Below are 7,260 nucleotides of genomic sequence, written 5' to 3'. Positions count from 1 at the left end.
TTCCAGACTGTAGCTCCTAGAACCGCTCGGCCACTCTGGCCGGCGTCGGATTTTTTTCGGTGGGGAAATTTGAAGGATATTTGTTATCGTGATCCACCGACAACACCTGACAACATGCGTCAGCGCGTTGTCAATGCATGTGCGACCATTACGGAAGGCGAACTACTCGCTGTTGAGAGGAATGTCGTTACACGTACAGCCAAATGCATTGAGGTTGACGGACATCATTTTGAGCATTTATTGCATTAATGTAGTATTTACAGGTAATCACTCTGTAACAGCATGCATTATCAGAAACGATAAGTTCACAAAGGTACATGTATCACATTGGAACAACCGAAATAAAATGTTCAAACGTACCTACCTGTTACTAACTGTTCATCTAAAATATGTGTCATATGTTTGTGACTATTACAGCGCCATCTATCACAAAGCGAAAAAAGTGGTCCAACTAATACATTCATATTTCTTTACGTACTACACGAATATCTAATAAAAAAATAGGGGTTCCTATTTAAATAAAATCAGTTGATATCCGTTTGACCTATGGCAGCGCCATCTAATTGGCCAACCATAGCGCCACCTGGTTTCCCCCTTCAAGGTAGACAAGTCTCGGTCTTTGTAGTTTTTTCGCTTGACGCTTATTTCGTGGGTTATTTGGCCCGGTCACGATCAGTGAACCACCCTGTATAAATACAGCTCGAGAGGCAGAAAAAAGGTTCACTTCGCACTCAGCCACTGTAAGAGCCGCGTCTGTTAAACGCCAGATTGCGCTCTGCCTCGGATGACGTCAGAGACGGACTGTGACAAATCGCGTATTTTCTGTAATAACTGATAGTCAGCTCACGGGGGACGTACACCGTCATGGTTCGCTTAAATTTCGCTAAAGTAATTGTTTGTTTGCCGTCCGTGATAATTACAAATCCGCGTGGCAAGTGGTGACTATTATTTCCACTTTTGTGGCGAGCATTTATTTCAAACATTTATTTTTAACTATATATGACGGTAGGATCTGTTCCCGAAAGAACAGTTACCGTCAATGACCATGCAGCTTTGCTAGAAATGAAATGATAATTAAATGGACACCCTAGCTGCGAGCAGGCGTTGATACACTTCATTTGGGACATGTTGAAAATGTGTGCCCCGACCGGGACTCGAACCCGGGATCTCCTACTTACATGGCAGACGCTCTATCCATCTGAGCCACCGCGGGCATAGAGGATAGTGCGTCTGCAGGGACTTACCCTTGCACGCTCCCCGTGAGAACCACATTCCCAACATGTCCACAACACTACTTTCGTAGTGCGCCTAATAGATGTTTGCCCATCATACTCATTACTCGTGGCAGATTAATCTACCAAGTCCCGTACGAGTTCGGGCATAGCGTGTGCATTCACACAAGAAGGTCAAAGGCCGGGAACCCATATATTTTTAACTATATATGACGGTAGGATCTGTTCCCGGAAGAACAGTTACCGTCAATGACCATGCAGCTTTGCTAGAAATGAAATGATAATTAAATGGACATCCTAGCTGCTAGCAGGCGTTGATCCACTTCATTGGGGACATGTTGAAAATTAGGCGCACTACGAATGTAGTGTTGTGGACATGTTGGGAATGTGGTTCTCACTGGGAGCGTGCAAGGGATAAGTCCCTGCAGACGCGGTATCCTCTATGCCCGCGGTGGCTCAGATGGATAGAGCATGTAAGCAGGAGATCCCGGGTTCGAGTCCCGGTGGGGGCACACATTTTCAACATGTCCCCAATGAAGTGTATCAACGCCTGCTCGCAGCTAGGGTGTCCATTTAATTATCATTTCAAACATTTATTTGATTATTAGTAGTCATGGGGAAAGACAATTTGGTACGAACGTACCGTAGAAGTAGCCTCTGAACTGCTAGTTGTGCTGTTTAGAATAGAAAGATTTCCTGTCAATGGAACACAGTGACTTGCAAAGTGTTGTGTGGGAGATACTTTACTAAATATATACATGAACTAGAACTTTACACCTTCATTTATAATCATAGTCCTGATCCCGCTAAGTAGAGAGAGAACAGAAACATTTCTTTCAGCGGGCTGGACCAGAATTAGGTCGTGCAGACTGGAAATGTTCTCCATCGCTCCTTGGCTGACCACAAAAATACACTCCTGGAAATGGAAAAAAGAACACATTGACACCGGTGTGTCAGACCCACCATACTTGCAATGATCACACGCACGGCACAGCGGACACACCAGGAACCGCGGTGCTGGCCGTCGAATGGCGCTAGCTCTGCAGCATTTGTGCACCGCCGCCGTCAGTGTCAGCCAGTTTGCCGTGGCATACGGAGCTCCATCGCAGTCTTTAACACTGGTAGCATGCCGCGACAGCGTGGACGTGAACCGTATGTGCAGTTGACGGACTTTGAGCGAGGGCGTATAGTGGGCATGCGGGAGGCCTGGTGGACGTACCGCCGAATTGCTCAACACGTGGGGCGTGAGGTCTACACAGTACATCGATGTTGTCGCCAGTGGTCGGCGGAAGGTGCACGTGCCCGTCGACCTGGGACCGGACCGCAGCGACGCACGGATGCACGCCAAGACCGTAGGATCCTACGCAGTGCCGTAGGGGACCGCACCGCCACTTCCCAGCAAATTAGGGACACTGTTGCTCCTGGGGTATCGGCGAGGACCATTCGCAACCGTCTCCATGAAGCTGGGCTACGGTCCCGCACACCGTTAGGCCGTCTTCCGCTCACGCCCCAACATCGTGCAGCCCGCCTCCAGTGGTGTCGCGACAGGCGTGAATGGAGGGACGAATGGAGACGTGTCGTCTTCAGCGATGAGAGTCGCTTCTGCCTTGGTGCCAAAGATGGTCGTATGCGTGTTTGGCGCCGTGCAGGTGAGCGCCACAATCAGGACTGCATACGACCGAAGCACACAGGGCCAACACCCGGCATCATGGTGTGGGGAGCGATCTCCTACACTGGCCGTACACCACTGGTGATCGTCGAGGGGACTCTGAATAGTGCACAGTACATCCAAACCGTCATCGAATCCATCGTTCTACCATTCCTAGACCGGCAAGGGAACTTGCTGTTCCAACAGGACAATGCACGTCCGCATGTATCCCGTGCCACCCAATGTGCTCTAGAAGGTGTAAGTCAACTACCCTGGCCAGCAAGATCTCCGGATCTGTCCCCCATTGAGCATGTTTGGGACTGGATGAAGCGTCGTCTCACGCGGTCTGCACGTCCAGCACGAACGCTGGTCCAACTGAGGCGCCAGGTGGAAATGGCATGGCAAGCCGTTCCACAGGACTACATCCAGCATCTCTACGATCGTCTCCATGGGAGAATAGCAGCCTGCATTGCTGCGAAAGGTGGATATACACTGTACTAGTGCCGACATTGTGCATGCTCTGTTGCCTGTGTCTATGTGCCTGTGGGTCTGTCAGTGTGATCATGTGATGTATCTGACCCCAGGAATGTGTCAATAAAGTTTCCCCTTCCTGGGACAATGAATTCACGGTGTTCTTATTTCAATTTCCAGGAGTGTAGTTGCCAGGCTCACGTGCGAAAGACGGCGAGCAACACTAAGCACCCTCCATCTCTGTCGTATTAAACCCGCCGCCCCACAAGCGGAGACTACTCTGCACTTGTACCAAGAGTCCTGATAGCTTCCCCAACTGCCAAAGATACTACTAGCATCGCCGCCGATGGTGAAGGCAATCAAAAATGAGATATCGCTGCTGTAGCTAAGGCGTGTTCGCACTTAGTCGATACGCCATGCATTACGATTTGTTGCACTAAAGGTCGCACAGCGTGATAGTTATCTCCTTGCGACGCCTCTGATCCCAGTGGTATGACGGCGGCAGTAGCGCCGCGTGCGGCGCATCGCTGTCACCCTCGTCGCAGACAACTTCCAAGTGTGTCTGTATTTACTCGAGATCAGAAAGCGGCACGGCTCTCCTTATAGGCTTAACAATAATTTTGACATGTTAACTACGTTTGTTACACAGCGTGGTATTACCTAAAATGAAAAAAAGTAAACTGGCCTCGTCTACATTTATTACTGCAAACTTTTCAAAATACGCACTGTGAACGGAATAAATTTTCAAATTCCAAGATCGCTAAAATCATTTATACATATAGATTACCGGTCTCGGCAATTCTCTGTTACTATCTTCGGATCTGCAAAAGATGGGGCCGAAAATGCTAGGATACAGCAACTAACATAACAAATACAGCCAAGATTTGCAGTATATGGAGTCGCAACGTACCTATGTTAACGTAGGTTCAGTACAGTAAGTGATACTATACATTGCATGTCCTTGTTGGCAGCGCCGCGCGGGATTAGCCGAACGGTCTAAGGCGCTGCAGTCATGGACTGTGCGGCTGGTCCCGGCGGAGGTTCGAGTCCTCCCTCGGGCGTGGGTGTGTGTGTTTGTCCTTAGGATAATTTAGGTTAAGTAGTGTGTAAGCTTAGGGACTGATGACCTTAGCAGTTAAATCCCATAAGATTTCACACGCACATTTTGTTGGCAGCGGTATGTCAGTTTTAAAATAACAGCTGTGTACAGGGCCGATAACAAGAGCTCACATTCATCACCACTTTACAACTGACAGATCCCTGCGTCAACTTTCCTACTGATACGTAAGGACATCTGGTGGCGCAGTGGTAGTACGAATCGATATCATCATCTCACATTAGATTAAGGCATGGATCTACTATTCCACATTTTAGCGATCTTGGCAGAAGAAAATTTATTCAAATCGTAATATTACAGGTCGCCCCCCACGCTGACGAAGACAGAAGTGTGTTCTCATTGTGTTTTACTTAATTTCCAAGTATCGTACTAACAATGGACAACAGTGAATAGAAAAAGAGTTAATTACCAAGCTGTGATGTCAGATATAAAAAGCTCCGCAATTAGCTAAATTAATAAAATAATTAGCCACCTAATTTCAATGTGTTCCTTCAAAACACAATGCCAGCAACGAGAAGCCACAGCATCCACCTTGGTCTCATTATATTTCATTGAGTGTCCCTCGTCTGAGCAATACTCTCTCACAGAAGACTTCACTATATACAACTATATAACGATGTTGTTTGATACATTACCAAAAATTTCGGAAAGTTCTTCACCGATTTACTTCGTATTTTTACACACTGCTCTAATAAATATTCAGACAGATAGACGCTACGTAACTTCCTGGCAAATTAAAACTGCGTGCCAGACCGAGACTCGAAGTCGGGACCTTTGCCTTTCGCGGGCAGGTGCTCTATCGTTTGAGCTACCCAAGCACAACTCACGGCACCCCTTCACAGCTTCAGTTCTGCCAGTACCTCGTCTCCTACCTTCCATACTCCACAGAATATCTCCTGAGAACCTTGCAGAACTAGCACACCTAGAAGAAAGGATATGGCGGAGACATGGTTTAGCCACAGCTCGGAGGATGTTTCCAGAATGAAATTTTCACTCTGCTGCGGAGTGTGCGCTGATGTCAAACTTCCTGGCAGATTAAAACTGTGTGCCGGACTTGAACTCGGGAACTTCGCATACCGCAGGCAAGTGCTCTACCGTTTGAGCTACCCAAGCACGATTCAAGGCCTGTCCTCACAGAATGAAATTTTCACTCTGCTGCGGAGTGTGCGCTGATATCAAACTTCCTGGCAGATTAAAACTGTGTGCCGGACTTGAACTCGGGAACTTCGCATATCGCAGGCAAGTGCTCTACCGTTTGAGCTACCCAAGCACGATTCAAGGCCTGTCCTCACAGCTTCAATTCTGGAGTATCTCGTCTACTATCTTCCAAACTTCACAGAAACTCTGCTACGAACCTTGCATTCTTTCTTCCAGAAATGCTGTTCTGCAAGGTTCGCAGGAGAGCTTCTGTGAAGTCTGGAAGGAAGGACACGAGATACTGGCAGAATTGAAGCCGTGAGGACTAGTGGTGAGTCGTGCTTGGGTGGCTCAAACGGTAGACCACTTGCCCGCGAAAGGCAAAGGTCCCCTGTTCGAGTCTCGGTCCGGTACACAGTTTTAACCTGCCGTGAAATTTCTTATCAGCGCACTCTCCGCTGCAGAACCAAAATTTCACTGTAGGAGCTGTATACTTTTTACATAATATTGTAGTAAGGATTCAGAAAGACAAAAGCAGTGTATTTTTTAACAACATTGTATGGGTTTTCTGTAAAAACCAACTGCGAGAAAAATGATATTGTGCTTTTCTGAGCTGCGAAAGTGTGCTTTTTCGTTTTCTTGTTCGTATTTGGTTTTATTTGTAATTTCAGGACATTTAAGCCATTACAGAAATTGTTTCTCCGCTATCTATACTTCCTCCACACGTATATTTTTGAACAATAATTCTGGACACAACGATGTGCAGTTTTGTTTTCTTCCTCGCAGCCGGCTTTAATAGAAAGCAGGTAAGTTGTATTTATAGCTCACCGGCTTGTGGTTAGAATACTACTACGGGAGCTGAAAAGTCCAAAACTTCCTAATCCTATTCATTTGCAGATTAAAACTACGCAAAATTCTCTCACTGAAACTACTGTCCTCACAGATAGAGCAGCTGGAGAGGTTTCTCTGTTACCTAATATACCAATGATCCCAACTGATTTCCTATGTCAAATGAAGTGATTTTGGTTCCCGATCAAACATGGATTTGCGATACTAACAAACAAGGCTAAAGTTCAGAGAAAGGAAAGAAGAGGTGGTGGACACGGAGGGTGACGGGGGGAAAATGGACATAGGGAGGGGGGAAGGAGATCGATAGAGAGAGAGGGGGGAGGACAAGAGGGACAGACGGAGAGGGGAGGAGGTGACGAATACGCAGAGGGGCAATTCCCGAGTATTTTAGCAATTGTGAAATTTTACCGGGTTCACTTGTCTTCTTAATAGGGACAAGGTCTATTCTCTGAGCAAGTCGTGGAACCTTGTGCTGATCTGCATCAAAACACGACGTTTTCAATTGGCAGAAACACCAGGCGATTAGTTAGAGCGTCAATACCTCGTTTTTGTTTTCCCTTACCACCGGTAGCAGCGGCACTGCCAATAGTATTTTTCGCAGTGGGGGCAGCAGTCACGACAATTAGAACGCACAGAGTAATCTCTGATGGGCTACGTAGGGGCGCTGGCTGGCGCAACAATAGTTCAATGGGACACAGCAGCAACAGCAGAATAGCAGCAGCAGCAGCCTCCCGCCTGATGGCGGCTACCAGGTGGAAGGTCAAGATATTGTGTCAATTTAACCTGAAGATGTTGCTGAAAATCTG

The 7,260-nt window shown here is 47.2% G+C and overlaps 1 non-coding gene across 1 annotated transcript; it reads right to left on the bottom strand.

The window, feature by feature from the left end:
* Positions 1-1,139: 1,139 nt before the first annotated feature.
* On the bottom strand, positions 1,140-1,214 carry Trnat-ugu (transfer RNA threonine (anticodon UGU)). Its single transcript has one exon. It is a non-coding gene; the product is annotated as a tRNA-Thr (tRNA).
* Between the last annotated feature and the right edge of the window lie 6,046 nt (positions 1,215-7,260).

This window comes from Schistocerca serialis, chromosome 2 (assembly GCF_023864345.2).
Source record: "Schistocerca serialis cubense isolate TAMUIC-IGC-003099 chromosome 2, iqSchSeri2.2, whole genome shotgun sequence".
Taxonomy (NCBI): Eukaryota; Metazoa; Arthropoda; class Insecta; order Orthoptera; family Acrididae; genus Schistocerca; species Schistocerca serialis.
The sequence above is the reverse complement of the archived record's forward strand: the minus strand, read 5'-3'. Positions and strand labels throughout refer to the sequence as shown.